At 47.8% G+C, this 13,806-nt stretch overlaps 1 protein-coding gene across 12 annotated transcripts in view; it reads left to right on the forward strand.

The window, feature by feature from the left end:
* Positions 1–13,806, forward strand: part of LOC119460722 (plasma membrane calcium-transporting ATPase 2) — a 336,648-nt gene that overhangs the window by 172,323 nt on the left and 150,519 nt on the right. The window contains exon 1 of one of the 12 annotated variants that reach the window (XM_049673151.1): positions 24–476. The exons of 10 other annotated variants lie outside the window; for them this stretch is intronic. The gene's annotated coding sequence lies outside the window, so the exon portion shown is untranslated. Of the gene's footprint in view, positions 1–23; positions 477–12,892; positions 13,043–13,806 lie in introns of those variants that run through there. One more of the 12 variants, XM_049673153.1, reaches the window with a different exon arrangement.

Consider the following 13,806-nt stretch of genomic DNA (forward strand, 5'->3'; position numbering starts at 1 on the left):
CTCATTGGCGCCCTCTGTTGTCCGTGCTAAACCTGGGGTCCCGCTCCAGCATCGTCGCCTTCGCGGCGGCGTTTTCTCTCGGCTTGTCTCGTGCTGCGTGACCGCGGCGCCTCCTTTTGGTTCTTCGTTTTTAGGCGATTCTTTGTCTTCTTCTTCTTCGTCTACGCCCCTCCTCGTCGTCGTCTTCATAATCATCGAGTTCGTTGTCTCTGCGTCCATCCCAGGAGAGTGGGATTGTCCGTCGGAGTGAAGACGGATAACACACGCGCTCGATCTGTACCTCGAGAATCGGATATCGTGACCCGAGGGGAAAGAAACAACGAGTGGTGCGGTACCAGCGATCAGCCGAAGCTTGCCGTGAATCGCCGTCGCCGCTTACGGTGACGACGATGCTTGCGGCGCGCCGACCGCTAACCATCCTGCCGGCGTGAATCTTCGGCGTCGTCCATGGCGGGTCGGGAGGAGGCTGAGCCAAGGTGAGCCGCAGCTGTGCAACCGCTGGCCCGAAAGCTGGGATGTGACCGTGAAACTTTTGAATCGCACTCGTACGATGATGATGATGATCTTTAACTGTGGCACTTACCTACTAAGGGGGATATGCCAAGGTACGGCTGGCGAGAGGTAGAGTAAGAGAAATAATTATTATAAGGTGAGAAACGAAACTTACAAGCAGAAAGGCGCCGAAAGAAAACAGTAGTATGCGAGTGAGCAGTCGGACTAAGAAATAAAGTTTGGTGGACCGTGTAATTAAGAATTATGAAAATCAATTAATTTCGATGAAGTTGATAGTTAACGGAGAAGAACGATAGAGAGTTAAAAAAAGAGAGATATTAGTCTCGATCGATCTTCGTGTTTTCTTTCTTGCCTTCTCCGTTGCTGGCAGCGTGATCGAGGAGCCTCTGGCATGCGAGCACAAAACCTTTGTTTAAGGTTAATGCTTTTACAGACGAGCAACGATAAGACAATAGCAAAGGTTAGAAGGAGAATGCATTTTTTTCTTATTTGCATTCGTTTTACTTTTTTTTTTGCTTTTGCTTAAGTTGATGTACGCTTTTATGTAATCCTTCCTTCCAAGAAACACTGCTACGCACCAGCGCGTCGCCCGTTCGTAGTTCAACGAACGATTTTTTTTTTTGGAAGGACATTAATTTTTTTTATATATGCACTGTGACCTTTTCCAACGCCGTATAAGTAAGCTCTACTTACCTACGCGCTTACTCGCCGTTCATTACTCGTTCCTTGCAAATGCTGTGCATGATATTCGGTTGCATCTTAACAAAATTTTTCATCGAAGGCAACAAGACGCCTACATAAAATACAGCAATTTTTTTCTGTGATGACCTTTTGTAAGGTTTACTTGTGAATAAGAACAAGAAAAAGTGACTGCAACGTGCTACGTTGCAATAAATCCGTGCAGTAGGATGGAAGGTAGAGCCGGCGTCGACACGCAAAGCGAATTCGCAGAGCAGTTCGCAAGTAGAAGGCATTTGATATTTGCGTGCTTTCGTTGGCGGCTGATGCAAACATTCATTTCTTTTAGCTGTATAGAAGGCGTCTAGGCATTTATAAATAATGTCTAGCCGTTGCCCCCGCATCGTTCGATCTATTGCAAGGCTGTATTAAGTCATAAATTTGTCATGACATTTTGTGGACACTGTCTAGACTTATGACCATATACTACCTCAATCTATTTTATAAGGCCAACCGCGGCACAAAACATAAATCACCGGCTATGCACGCAGATTCGACACCTAGTTGTTGTTGTTGCCTCAAAACATGGTCTAGCGTGTCGCAAAATGAAGATTTTGTCGGAAATTAACTTAATAAAAATTAAGAGCAAGGTAACATGTCCCATAGCAGCGTAATGCTTCATTTGTGAACAGCAGTGATCATAGAGCCCTGATTTGTTTGGCTGTATTGTTAACAATATTTGATTAGATCAGTGATTGATGATCATTTGTGTGAAAGGCATGACTTCTGGACCATGGCAACCGCGGCTCCTGTTATAAAAGAGAAATCAGGAAGAATATGACCGGACCTAGAGCTGATTCAGACCACTATACTTCGGATACCACTCCTTCGCGGCACATGCCAGAAACTTTTTGATTCGACACTCACCGTAGTAACCGGAGCCTCATCTCTTCGCAGCGATTGATTTGCCATCCTGTTCTGAAAAATGATTCTGGTGAATTGATGACTCCTCCTCCTCCTCTCCTCCTCCTCCTCCTCCTCCTACTTCTTCTTCTTCTACTTCTTCTTTTCTTCTTCTTCTTCTTCTTCTTCTTCTTCTTCTTCTTCTTCTTCTTCTTCTTCTTATTATTATTATTATTATTATTATTATTATTATTATTATTATTATTATTATTATTATATTATTATTATTATTATTATTATTTATCTGCTGCTGCTCGTTAGCCCAGAGTGAACGGAAAGAAAAAGCGCGGTGAAGAGTCTAAGAACACATAAGCACACCTGTAGTCTTTCGTTGACGAGTAGACCCAACAATATTATAAGCAATCCTTAAATTCACAGATCTACTATTACTACTACTACTACTACTACTACTACTACTACTACATTTCCGCAAAGAATTGACAACAAAACCGCGGCGTTTAAGCATAACATATGCAAGAATACAAGCTTTCAGAGGCACAGAGGAGTCACGTATTGAACGCGCATAAGCGGACACCTACGCAGTCGATCGCCTTAGCGTAATACATCACTGGTAAGACAAATTGCGTGTGATAAGCTGAAGCGTGCAGCACTCATACGGTTCGACCCGTTGCACCGTATTATACAGGGCGACTGGCGTGGAGCGAGCGAAATCCGACGCGTTAAAAGGCTCCCTTCCTTTCAAAATGCGAGCGCGATCTATGTAGCACATTTCCGCGAAAGCCGAAACTGCGGATCGGTATAAGGCATGAAGCGGCCACATATATAGTGCTGCGGTGGCGTCTCTTTTGCGAGCGTGATGGCGTGCATTTCGTATCGCGCTCCCTCTATCGGTGCGTCAAACGATTCACTCTCGTCCCCTTCGCCCCCCCCCCCCCCTTTTTTTTTTTTTACTCCGCTGTTTTCTATCTTTGACTACGTCCCTTATCACGTTATGGAAGGAAGGGAAATACCACTCGAAGTATTACCCCGAGTTTCCGAAATAGGAACAGTGTGAACCACAGTTAGAAATGCGGAACAGTGCAGAACGTACAGAATAATATTTCAAAATACGAAACAGTTCAGAACATAGCTCGAGGTACGAAACACAATTCATCGGCGCTTTTATGGCCGAGTTTCCTGCTAACTTCTGTCAAAAATTTGGAGGACGCTTAACCTTCGCCTTTAAAACTGGAACGCGATTGCATTCAAAGATCCCTGAATGCTTGTCAGGCTTCCCGGCAACTGCAGCTTTCGTTTTTCTCCACCTTCGCCTCTACGTGCCGCCACCGTCTTACGCTGCCGAGGAGGCGAGCGCCATCTGGATTGTGTTTCCGCAAGTAACCTAGCCGGGCGCGCCGCGGTTGGTATGGTATTAATGCTGGAAATGAAATTTGTGTTTGAGTTTCCTTGTAACAAAATTATGTTTTCTTGTACATTCAAATTACGATCCGACGCTAGCATGTCTGTAGGTTGTAGTTAAGTCGTACTTGACGATTTTTCTGACGGATTTTACTTTGAGAAATTCAGTTTTCTTTACTAACGCCTCTGCGCCACGCGGAGGGCCCGCGTGGTCGGGGTGGTTCTGGATGAGTTTCTCCGCCACGGACGCCGGCGCTTACGCCGACACCAACGCCGACGCCGGATTTTCTGCGACACAGGGCCCTTAACGCTTTCGCGTTAAAATCTGCAGCAGAACTTTCGTCACTGTTGACGCGCATCTGAATAGTTGAACTTTGTTAGCTACAGTTCGTTCGCGCGCACCTTCTTCCTTCACCTACATTTGCTTCTGAAATTTCGTAACCTTACCTATGCTTTTTTTCTTTTCGTTGTCACCTCACTCAGCAAAAACGGATGTGCCGCAAGCGCCGTGCGTACATGGGTTAGGCGATGCCGTGCGTCGCCGCGTATACGTATATATGCAGCAACGTAAAGACAACATGGCAGTGAAGCCGAGGAAGGCGTAGGGCAAATTTAATGTTCTGTTTAGTTGAAATATGAAAATAATTAGGTAAAGGGAAGTAATAAAGTGGACGAAAAGACAACTTGCAACAGGTGGGAGCCGAACCCATGTCCCCCGAAATAAAGCCGTTTCGCATGGCGCGATTTTCACTCCGTGACCGCCGCGTGTGGCGCTCTACAATTCAGCTGTGGCAGCGGCTATTCTGCCGTGAATTTTCCTGAGCGTATATGTACGTGTACTAGATCTGCTAGCCAGCGTCACTCACGGCCATGGCGGGAGTTGTAGCTGTGCATAAAAAAAAATCGAGCCCTTCGGTTCCCCTTATTTCTCCTGCTCTCTGCGTGCATGCGGTGGTTTGCAGCATTGCTCTCCGACAGTATCTTAAGACGCCTGATGCGCCACCTGTAGTCGTACCGACGATCGAGTATCGAACGGGAAAACTGTGTAGCCTCAGAGCCACCGCTACGGGACAGCTGTGCAATAGAAAACTGGGATTGCGTTGTACATTAAAACAAAGAATAAAATGGACGAATGTAAGGGTTAAAAAATACAGTGGAGGGATTTTGGGTGGTGGAATGGGGAGGTGCGATGAAGCAATGGCTTTGCGAACTGGACGTGGACAAATCCTAGGTTCCAATTTGCCTGCGCAAACAACGCGCGCGCGTCCAGCCGCCACGGAGCCGGCTTTAGCGTGGCGGCATCTAAAATCTCGGGAAGGTCACGGGGTCACCTCGCACTTGTGTGTGTGTGTCTGTATTTGTGTGTGTGTGTGTGTGCGTGCATGTGCGCGTGCGTGCGTGCTTATTTTGGGCATCGGTCGTGTTTTGTCGCAGTGCCCCGACGAGGGGACACGTCGGCTTAAGTCGCTCGCTCGCTCGCGTACGCACGCCGAGCCTGCCGTGGTCCGGCGCAGTTTAGCTATTTATTTAAAAATCATTTTAGAACGGTCGCCAAGCCTGTATATACATTGCTGTGCATATAAACAACAGGCACACACTGCGGACCGTATGGCCCCTCGGCATTTGAGTGAGTTGGCCTTCTTTGGTTTCTCTTCCTTCGTTGCTTTGTTACTTTTCTCTTCCAATTGCTCGACCGCGTTGCGTTATTAGGAAGGTAATGGACAAATGTTACAGGAGCAGAATGCGTGCAACTCAGCCGCGTCTATATAATTATACACACGTGTGATCTCGTTCGTATGGCGAACTCGAACAGTAATTATTTAGTGATTATAAATTCAGAAACTGTACTTGCATTCTGTGTTGTCGCTTTTGCGCTGGACGGTGTACGATGTCGTGTGGATTTCTGGTTATGAGGTTCACATAAGTCAATGACCGTTGCTAGCTTAGCCATATTTCGGTCCCCGGTGCTCTTTTTGCGGAGTGACGGCGTATTACGACGTATTGGATTCTTGCGTCTGACATAGATGGGTGCTTTCCGATTCTACGTCCTGCGTATAAACGTGAGTTGGATACTGTGAGGGACGTTGAGTCGTATGTTGAGTTCGCTAGAAATTAAATTTATTTGTTTTTAACAGCGGATCTGTTTAAGCCGGCCGTAAGGTGTGCCGCCTGCCACTGCGTTTCCCAGCAACCACCTCGCGGAGCGTCGCGCGCTATGCTCGGGAGAGAGAAAGAGAAAATGAGAGCGAGCGAGAGAAACAAATTGTAGCAGCATCAACGAGACAACGCGCAGAGGTGTTGCCGACGCCATGCGCGCTTCGCTGTTTCCCCGCATTAGCGCCGAACGCTCACGGTGCCCGTTGCAGGCGCCTCTTGCGGCGGCTCGGCCGAGCTCCCACCACCTGCGCGCTACTGCGCATGCGCCCTGACGTTATCCCGGCGTCTCGTCTGCTGCGCGCCGCCCGTACACTCTGCGTAGCTTTCGCCCCACTTCCCCTACGTGGGCTCGGACTGCAAGTGCTTCGCGAGGCGTTTCCCGATGCCACGGACCACGAGGAAATACTTATACACTTCGTATAACTTAGCATCATTTGGCATTACTTCGTATAACTTAGCCTCACTTCGTATAGCCAGGACCAGCTAGGAACCGATCAGCTCCGCTGTGTCTTTAGCCTTGCGCTACTAGCGCAAGCTACCCCGATTTTTTCAGAAGGATGGAAGCAAATTTTGTAAGCTCTGAAATAACGGTAAAGTTGATAGACTTGCATTTTGAACTGGAACAACATGAAACAGCGAGAATCAAAGACAGTCATAGAAATAGGAGGAATGTTGAACTCACAACTGCAGAAGGGCATTGTAATAGATACACGCACATTGGTGGTTACCCTGTTTCCTACTCTTCAGCGCTCTTATAGTTTCTTTTCCTTTTTTTTATTCTGTCTTTGTGTCTCGTTATATCGACTTGTCCCACTTCAATATTCTGCAAGGGGTGCTTGAACAAGGAGCAGCTGAAGAAAGCTTTACTATGGGGCCCAGACAACCAGCACAGGAGAGGGATTAGAACGTCACTTACGAGAGATTAGCCCGAGGAAAACTCTGCTAATGAAATCGAAAATTGGTCGACATCTTCTCTGGTCGGGAAGTAAATTCACATTTTTGGGAACGATAGAAATTTTCGAGATACTCCAGGCGGATTTTAGCCGCTTCCGTAATGTTTCGTATCAAGTCCAAGCGCGATAAGATCCTATCGCGTTCCGCGCGCCTTATGCTGTGGCTGCGGAGGAAAGCGTGCGAGGTTGAGTTGAGAAGGATGGCGCATGGCTTGATGCGCCTGATGTTGGAGGTCACGTGATTGAGCGCACGCAAGGCGGAGAGGGGTCAGGGGAGCGCGCGTCTCCTCCTCTAGCCCGGCTGTGGCTGTGCTTGGCTGTCCGCGTGGCTGAGCGCGTACGCTACCCGCGCGCCCTATCTTGGAGGTAATCACTGGTGTGTGCAAAGCCATCACTGCTTTGCCTTTCGGGCATAACTGCGACTTCACACGGAAGCCCTGCTCACTAAGCTGAAATGCTCAGAGCCTACTAGCCTACTATGGTATGCTAGGAGAGAGAGAAAGAGAGAGAAACAAAGGAAATGCAGAGCGGTTAGCCAGAAAGAAGTCCGGTAGGCTAGTAGGCTTTTATATATAGTAAGATAGTAAACTCTGCCAGTCGACTACAGTTGCGGCGGAAAGCGAACAGGATAGGAAGTGGGCTGCGAGGGGTGACCATGATGACAGAGGAACAGGAGGCTTAAACCAGCAGAAAACTAGCCGGAAACTATCCTGCGCAACGGCAACGGTTTGAAGTCGCGAGCTGGCACCACTGCCAACTCCTGTCTGTCCGGAGCTTTATTTTTCTTCTTTTTTTTCGTTATCCTTGACTTGCAGTGTGCTCTCGCGTTGAGGGCCTTTGTGTGTTCTCACCCCGACGGCGCCGTTTCGACGAGCGGTGTGCAGCCCGGGTGGTCGCGACTCGCGTCGGCCGGAGAGGATATTGGGCAGCAGACGACTTCCCCCGCAAAGGATGCGTTCCTTTTTGTGCTTGCACTGGTCGCACGCCGCTTGCTCCCCTGTCGACGAAGTAATGGCATAAACATTTCTAATTACGAGCTCGGCAGTACCACCGTTTGCCTGGAATGTCAAACAATCGCTTCTATTTTCTTACCTGCGCCGTCTCCTTTTCCGCACAACCTTTCTTCCACATTTCTTTCCCCCTGAATTGCGTCATTTGTTGGTATAGTGGTGCCTGCGTGGAGAGTGCAAATACTGCGGCTTTTTTTCGGACACCTTTGTTTGGTGAATGGTCTTATTTGCTACTGAGGGGCTTTTCTACATAGAGAGAAACAGAGAGATGGCCTCTAATTCCCCGTTTTCGCAAGACACTTCGTGCATCGCAGTAGTTTCTAATAACCGGAGCTGACCACTCATGATTGCATATATTATTAGCAAACTTCAGCAGTCACCAAGGGCCAAAACGAACAATTATCTTCGTTTTCTCTGTTTTCATAAGCAAAAAGAAGTAAGTAGTCGTCTTTTCATTTCGAGAAAAAGAACATTGAAAAATATATTTATGAATTTGGCTTCTGATTGTGGTTTCAGGGAGGTATTCGTCCGTCGTCAAAAATAAATTATGGATAGATTGTCGCAAAGGCTGAATGGCGACACTCTCAGCGTTTAGTACCGAGGCGACCGCGCGTAGAGTTGTAGGGTTTTTCCAGCGCTTATAAGAAAGAAGGATGGGACAGGACAAGAGGAATGCTGACTCAAGTCCGGCTGTCTTTTTTCTCCTTTCTTAGAAGCGCTGAAAATATCCAATGATGGGACGCTTCCAACTAGCCCAACTTTCTTGACTACCTAGCGGCTAAAACAGAAGAGATAATGACAGCGTTTTAGCACAGCCCTACGGCTCTGCCGCCGCCGTTACCGTCCCAGCCACTTGCCAGCTTTAGGCATGTTTGCTAAGCATGTTTGCTAAGCTTTAGGCATGTTTGCTAAGCCGTACCAGATGCGTGAGTAGCAGGGATCAGCTAGCACGTTCACAGCTCGCACATGACCGCAACGCGGTAGCGGTAACGGCATATGAAATACCGCAGGTCTCATTGGGCCCTATCAGGAGTGGTAATAGCGTTTGCGCTCTGCAAGTGACAGAAACCATTCAAATAAAGATAGAATAAAGTACAAAGTACAACACATACAACAACAAAAGCAAGATAGAAAAATTGCGAAATAGTAAAGCTGACAAAAAATGGGGGTGGGTGAAGGAGTGGTATAGCACTGACTCTAACAAAACCACAGCGTTTAACGTGCTCCAAGCTTCCAACACGGGTTGGATCTTACGGAGGCATCACCGTCAGTTTAGTGAATTGAGGTATAAGGGAGGAAAGGAAGTATGGTGTACGTTCATTACTTCCAGAAATAAAGGCTCGTTATAGGCGACGGCATCTCACCGCCGTAATAATGACGAGTACCAAAAAAAGAAGAAAAAAAGAAACATAGAAAGAATGGACGTCGTTTACGTGAACAAGGCGGAAATGCGAAACGATTTCCGAGAACGGGCGGTGCAGAGTAACATATATCCCCGCCATGCGGGCAGTATAGAAACCCACAACGTGGAATCAATACTGTCGCCGACAGACCTTGCGTGCCGCAGGGCTGTACTTAGAAGGAGGCAGATTGCGAAGGCGTGTGTTGCTGGCGAGGATGGAGGGTAAGGAGGAGTCGGGGAGAGGGCTGGAAGGAAGCTGCTGAGGGAGCCACGCAACATTAAATAGCGCGACGAGTTCTCGCGGAGCCACGTGAGCGAGGCGAGAACTGTCGCCGCGAGCTGCGCCTGCAGACTCCAAGTAAAACAGCGCGAAACAAATGCGCGCGCGGCAGGATGCGGAGTTCGTACAACGGCGCGTACATAGCGCGGACAGATGTTTCCGCAGAGATAAGCGCGTTTACGCGAGCGAATTTCGGCGCGCGGTCGCGTCATCGCGGGCGAAGAAGGCTTGGGCCAACAGACTTTCGCGACAGATCGCCTCGTTAACCGACGGTCCTCCCATTCACCAAGCGCCGCAGTGGACTATACCTCACTGGGAGTTGAGGCAGCATGTCCTCCACCCACTACCTCCCCCCCCCCCCCCCCCCTCCCCATCTCCAATCCCGCGCTCTCATGCACACCGTTTTGGAAAAGCATGTGTCTTGACCAAATTCAAGAGATTGCGGCGAAAATTTAATTAACAGTCGGTGTAGTTCCTTTCAGAAGCAATGTCATTTGAATCCTAACGCGAAATCGAGGTTATACTTGAGCAGCGTTTCGCGTTGGGCTTGTTGGTTCTTAGCAATTACAGCGGAACAGCGCAGAAATCGGACGAAGATGAAGAGAGGCACGTAGGAGACACATAACACTGTTTTCTGTGTGCCTCTCTTCGTCTTCGTCAGGTTTGCTTATTCATGTACGCTTAGGGACCGAGGGCATTACATACACAGTGTACAATGCACAGTGAACAGTGTAAGCAATATACAAGTAGTATGCACAATTTCGCATATTAATATAAGTATGCGTGTGAAAAAGGAGAAATGTACAGATAAGAGTTCACACCCCAAGATGACTCTTTAATTTGTCAGTGAACTCGTCATTGTCGGTGATACAGGCAATGTCTCCTGTTAATTTATTCCATTGATTAATGGCAAGGACAAGATGTCAGTCTAAAAACAGCTTATTTCTGGCAAAGAAAGGCACTGTTTTGGAAGAGGTGATAATTGTGGGCTGCTATATGGCATATGTCCACTGCTATGCCTGCAGTGGACATAAATATATAGGCTGATGATGATGATGATGATGACAAACATTGTGAAAGAGAGACAAAAAATGACAGCAGTCTGTGTCATTTGAGAATACAACTTTAGGGGCATTTTTATTTCACTTATACTGGATGTTCGAGAGTAACGTTTGCTACGAAACGGGCACTTTTGTTCTGAAGTGATTCAAGTTTATTTATTAGGCACGCCCGGTGAGGATTCCAGATTTGTGATGCTTAATCCAGTTTTTATGCGCTGTTCCCCTGTAACAAAGTAATGATTGGGTTAAGATTGTTGTTCTATAGCTAAAGAGAGAGAGAGGAGGGGGGAGAAAACTTAATTCCCCAAAAGCTTTGTTCTAGCCGTCGTCGCTCGTAACAAGCTGTGTTTACAGAGTTTGTGCATTGCGTGGTAAGACAATATGGTACAAACACTGATCGATTCACGGGGTTGTAACCTGTTTATAACGTCCCTAACCCAACACTGGGGCTATGCCAGATGCCGCAGTGAAGGGCTCCGGAATGATGTTGACCACTCGTGGCTCTTTAACGCGCACCTAAAACGAGCGCTGTCGTCTTTCGCCCCCATCGAAATGCGGCCGCCGCGACCGCGTACCCAACCTGCGACCTCGTGGTCTGCAGCAGAATGCCAGAGCCCCGAGCCACCGCCTCGAGCTCGATGATGAGTTCTAACCACCGTATTCATTAATGCATCTCGCTAATTGACTTGATCTAAATGACGCCTGTCGTGAACGCGCCGCAGGAAACGCAATGGGCATCTTGGGCACGCTCATGCCAGGCGTCATATAAATCAAGTCAAGCGAGGGCTTCAAGTTAAGACGCATTTCTGAATACGGGGGCAAGGCTAGCTGAATTCGTCTCATATTTATCGATTGATTGCCCGCATTAGGAGAACAACGCAAAAGACACGACGACGGGGAGTAGAGAAAGTGGTCGGGGTCACGGGTACCGGAATGGCCTCGCTGGCAATGCGGGAGCCCGAACTAAATACCTGCGGCCAAAGATGAAAATTGCGGAAATCCGACGTGAAGGAAATGTGTAGACCATAATAAATTAGAGATATAAATATTGTAAATGTGGGAATACGGGAAGAAGAGAGATAATAGAAAAAGAGAGAGTTTTCCGTGGGGCTGATGGATGACCCATCGTCTCCTGGCAGACTCCGCGCGCGGTAGCCTTTTTCGAGCGCTGCATAAAGCGTCCGGCGCTGAGCAATTCCAGCGCCGTCGACGCGAGTCCAAAGGGATGTCGTCTGCTTGGTGCCGTCATTTGACTGTGCCTGCGGAAAATAGAAGCGTCGTCGCTGTCTCCGCCGCGAGCACCTTGTTGCGCGAAGTCTGTCTCTATACGGCTCCATTGTTAGTCTGTCAGTTACACATTTTCATGTTTAAAGGAGAAACAAAATAGCTGTAAATCATGCTTGCCTGGCAGACTACAATCTGGAAACAATTCTTGCATTTTTTCGTCGAAAAAAAAAACGTATGATTTATGTATGAAAGTATGAAAAAGGAGAAAGCAACATATCTCTTCACCATCGGCAAAAGTGACCGACTCGGTAACCTATGAGTGCGATCTACCGATACATCTTCGCTTTATTTTCTCGATTGATCGTTGCCATTTAATTTCCAGCAACAAAGTACATGCACTTCTTCCTGTCAAAGGGGTGCGCTCGCTCGCTTATGTGTTCGAAGAAGACGGAAATTTAGCTATTGTACTTGTGTTTTGTATTGTGTTTCTTTAGCTCTGTTCGACGCGCAGCAGAATAATACAGCGGTTTCTGGCAGGAGTAGCTGATGGCACGCGCGCCTGTAGTGCTTGCACGCTTTCTATATTTAACCGTGCGTGCGTGTGCACTTGACGTAGAGCTGCGTAGCTTTGTAAGCTACGTGCGCGCATTAGCTGCCGCGTTACAGTGGTTACGAAGAGTTGACTCACCCTACCCAGCACTTTCGCGCATGACGTTGTAGAGGCCTGCAAACTATACGGATCATACACTGCATGGCTTGCGCCTGAGACCTTAACAGCAGCAAATTTACATTGCTTTTCTTTTCGCTTTCAGATTTGACGTCAGAGATTACATTTCTAGACGGGCAATGTATATAGCACTTACGTAACTCGACTGCAGTTCAGTTGCAAAAGAAAGCTACCGCGTTGTTTTCTTGACTATTTTACTTTCTATGTACGCACGGCACTATAGGAAGTATGTTGCGCATGTTTCGGTTGAGTGCGGTGTGGGTTGTCTAGTTGCGCGTACGTGGAAACGTCACGGTTATCTCCATGCTTTACGAGGGCCACCTTCCGGCCGACCCGTATCATTTTATAATACGAAGATTGTTTTCCTTTATTGCCCAATAGAGTATGACTCCAATCACACAATGATGGCTGGAGATAGCAAGACGTATTAGAAGGATAAAAGCAGCTGAGAAGCGCAGCTTGTGCGCAGGTGACAGCGCAGGCGTGACGTTTGTAATGACGTAGTATGAGAGCTGCACGCAAGCACAACGTCACAGCGTTCCAGCGGTTGCTGTAATCGGCGTTCTGTCCAAACAGACACAGGCGTGAAAAGAGTCGCAGCTACTCCGTTTTGCTCGTCGAAAACTAAAGAAAAAGACGTATCTTTTGTGTCGCATGTGGGCATGATCTGGCAAAGAAAACGGAGTCGCCGGCTTGGTGTTCACTGCTGGAAGTAAGTGATTAAACTCATATCTGCCGAGTTAAGGTCGCACTGCAGATACCGTTGTTACACGCGTATATGCCTTCCAGCTGTTTCTGCCTCAAACTAGAGTTTACTTGGAGATTCTGTAGGAAGACTACAAATTCTTTGCCCTGAAGTTCCGTCGTCGCAGCAACGCTCTAGTATACGTGTCGCTGCACAGATGTGGGCTGGCCAGTTCATTCTATTTTGGACACTGTTAAATTCCAATTTTTGAATTCTGCCATGTTTGCTTGTTTCTTCCTGTCATAGACGGCGCAGTCGCGTTGTAAGTCAGTCAAGGTAGGCGAGAAGTATAGCGGAATTTGACAGGCGTCCGCAGTTGCACTCCCGAGAATATCCAGCACTGCGAAAAAAAAAAAGAAAAAAGGATTATTACGAACGCGTAGTGCAAATGGGGAAGAGGAGGGGAGGGTGAGAGTATTCTACCGCGCATAGTGCGTGAATGTGCCTCATATGCATTCGTGGTATTAGTTCCGGAGACCAGGTTATTGGTCATGGAGGCGTTCTCTGTAGCTGACCGCGCCTTAATTGCGACGCAGTTTGCCGACTACTCCCGTATTGCCGCTTAGGCCTGAAGAAACTGCAGTGTTGCTGCTGATGCAGTAAATGCATAGCAACATTTGACGGGTTTCCGTAGCAGTCGCGCTGTGGATGTGGTGAGTACCTCTACTCTACTTTCGAACGTCGTCGCGTTCAAGCTGAGTCACCGCCGGTAACTGCAATTTTGCGGAAAG

The sequence above is a fragment of the Dermacentor silvarum genome, chromosome 8 (assembly GCF_013339745.2).
Source record: "Dermacentor silvarum isolate Dsil-2018 chromosome 8, BIME_Dsil_1.4, whole genome shotgun sequence".
Taxonomy (NCBI): Eukaryota; Metazoa; Arthropoda; class Arachnida; order Ixodida; family Ixodidae; genus Dermacentor; species Dermacentor silvarum.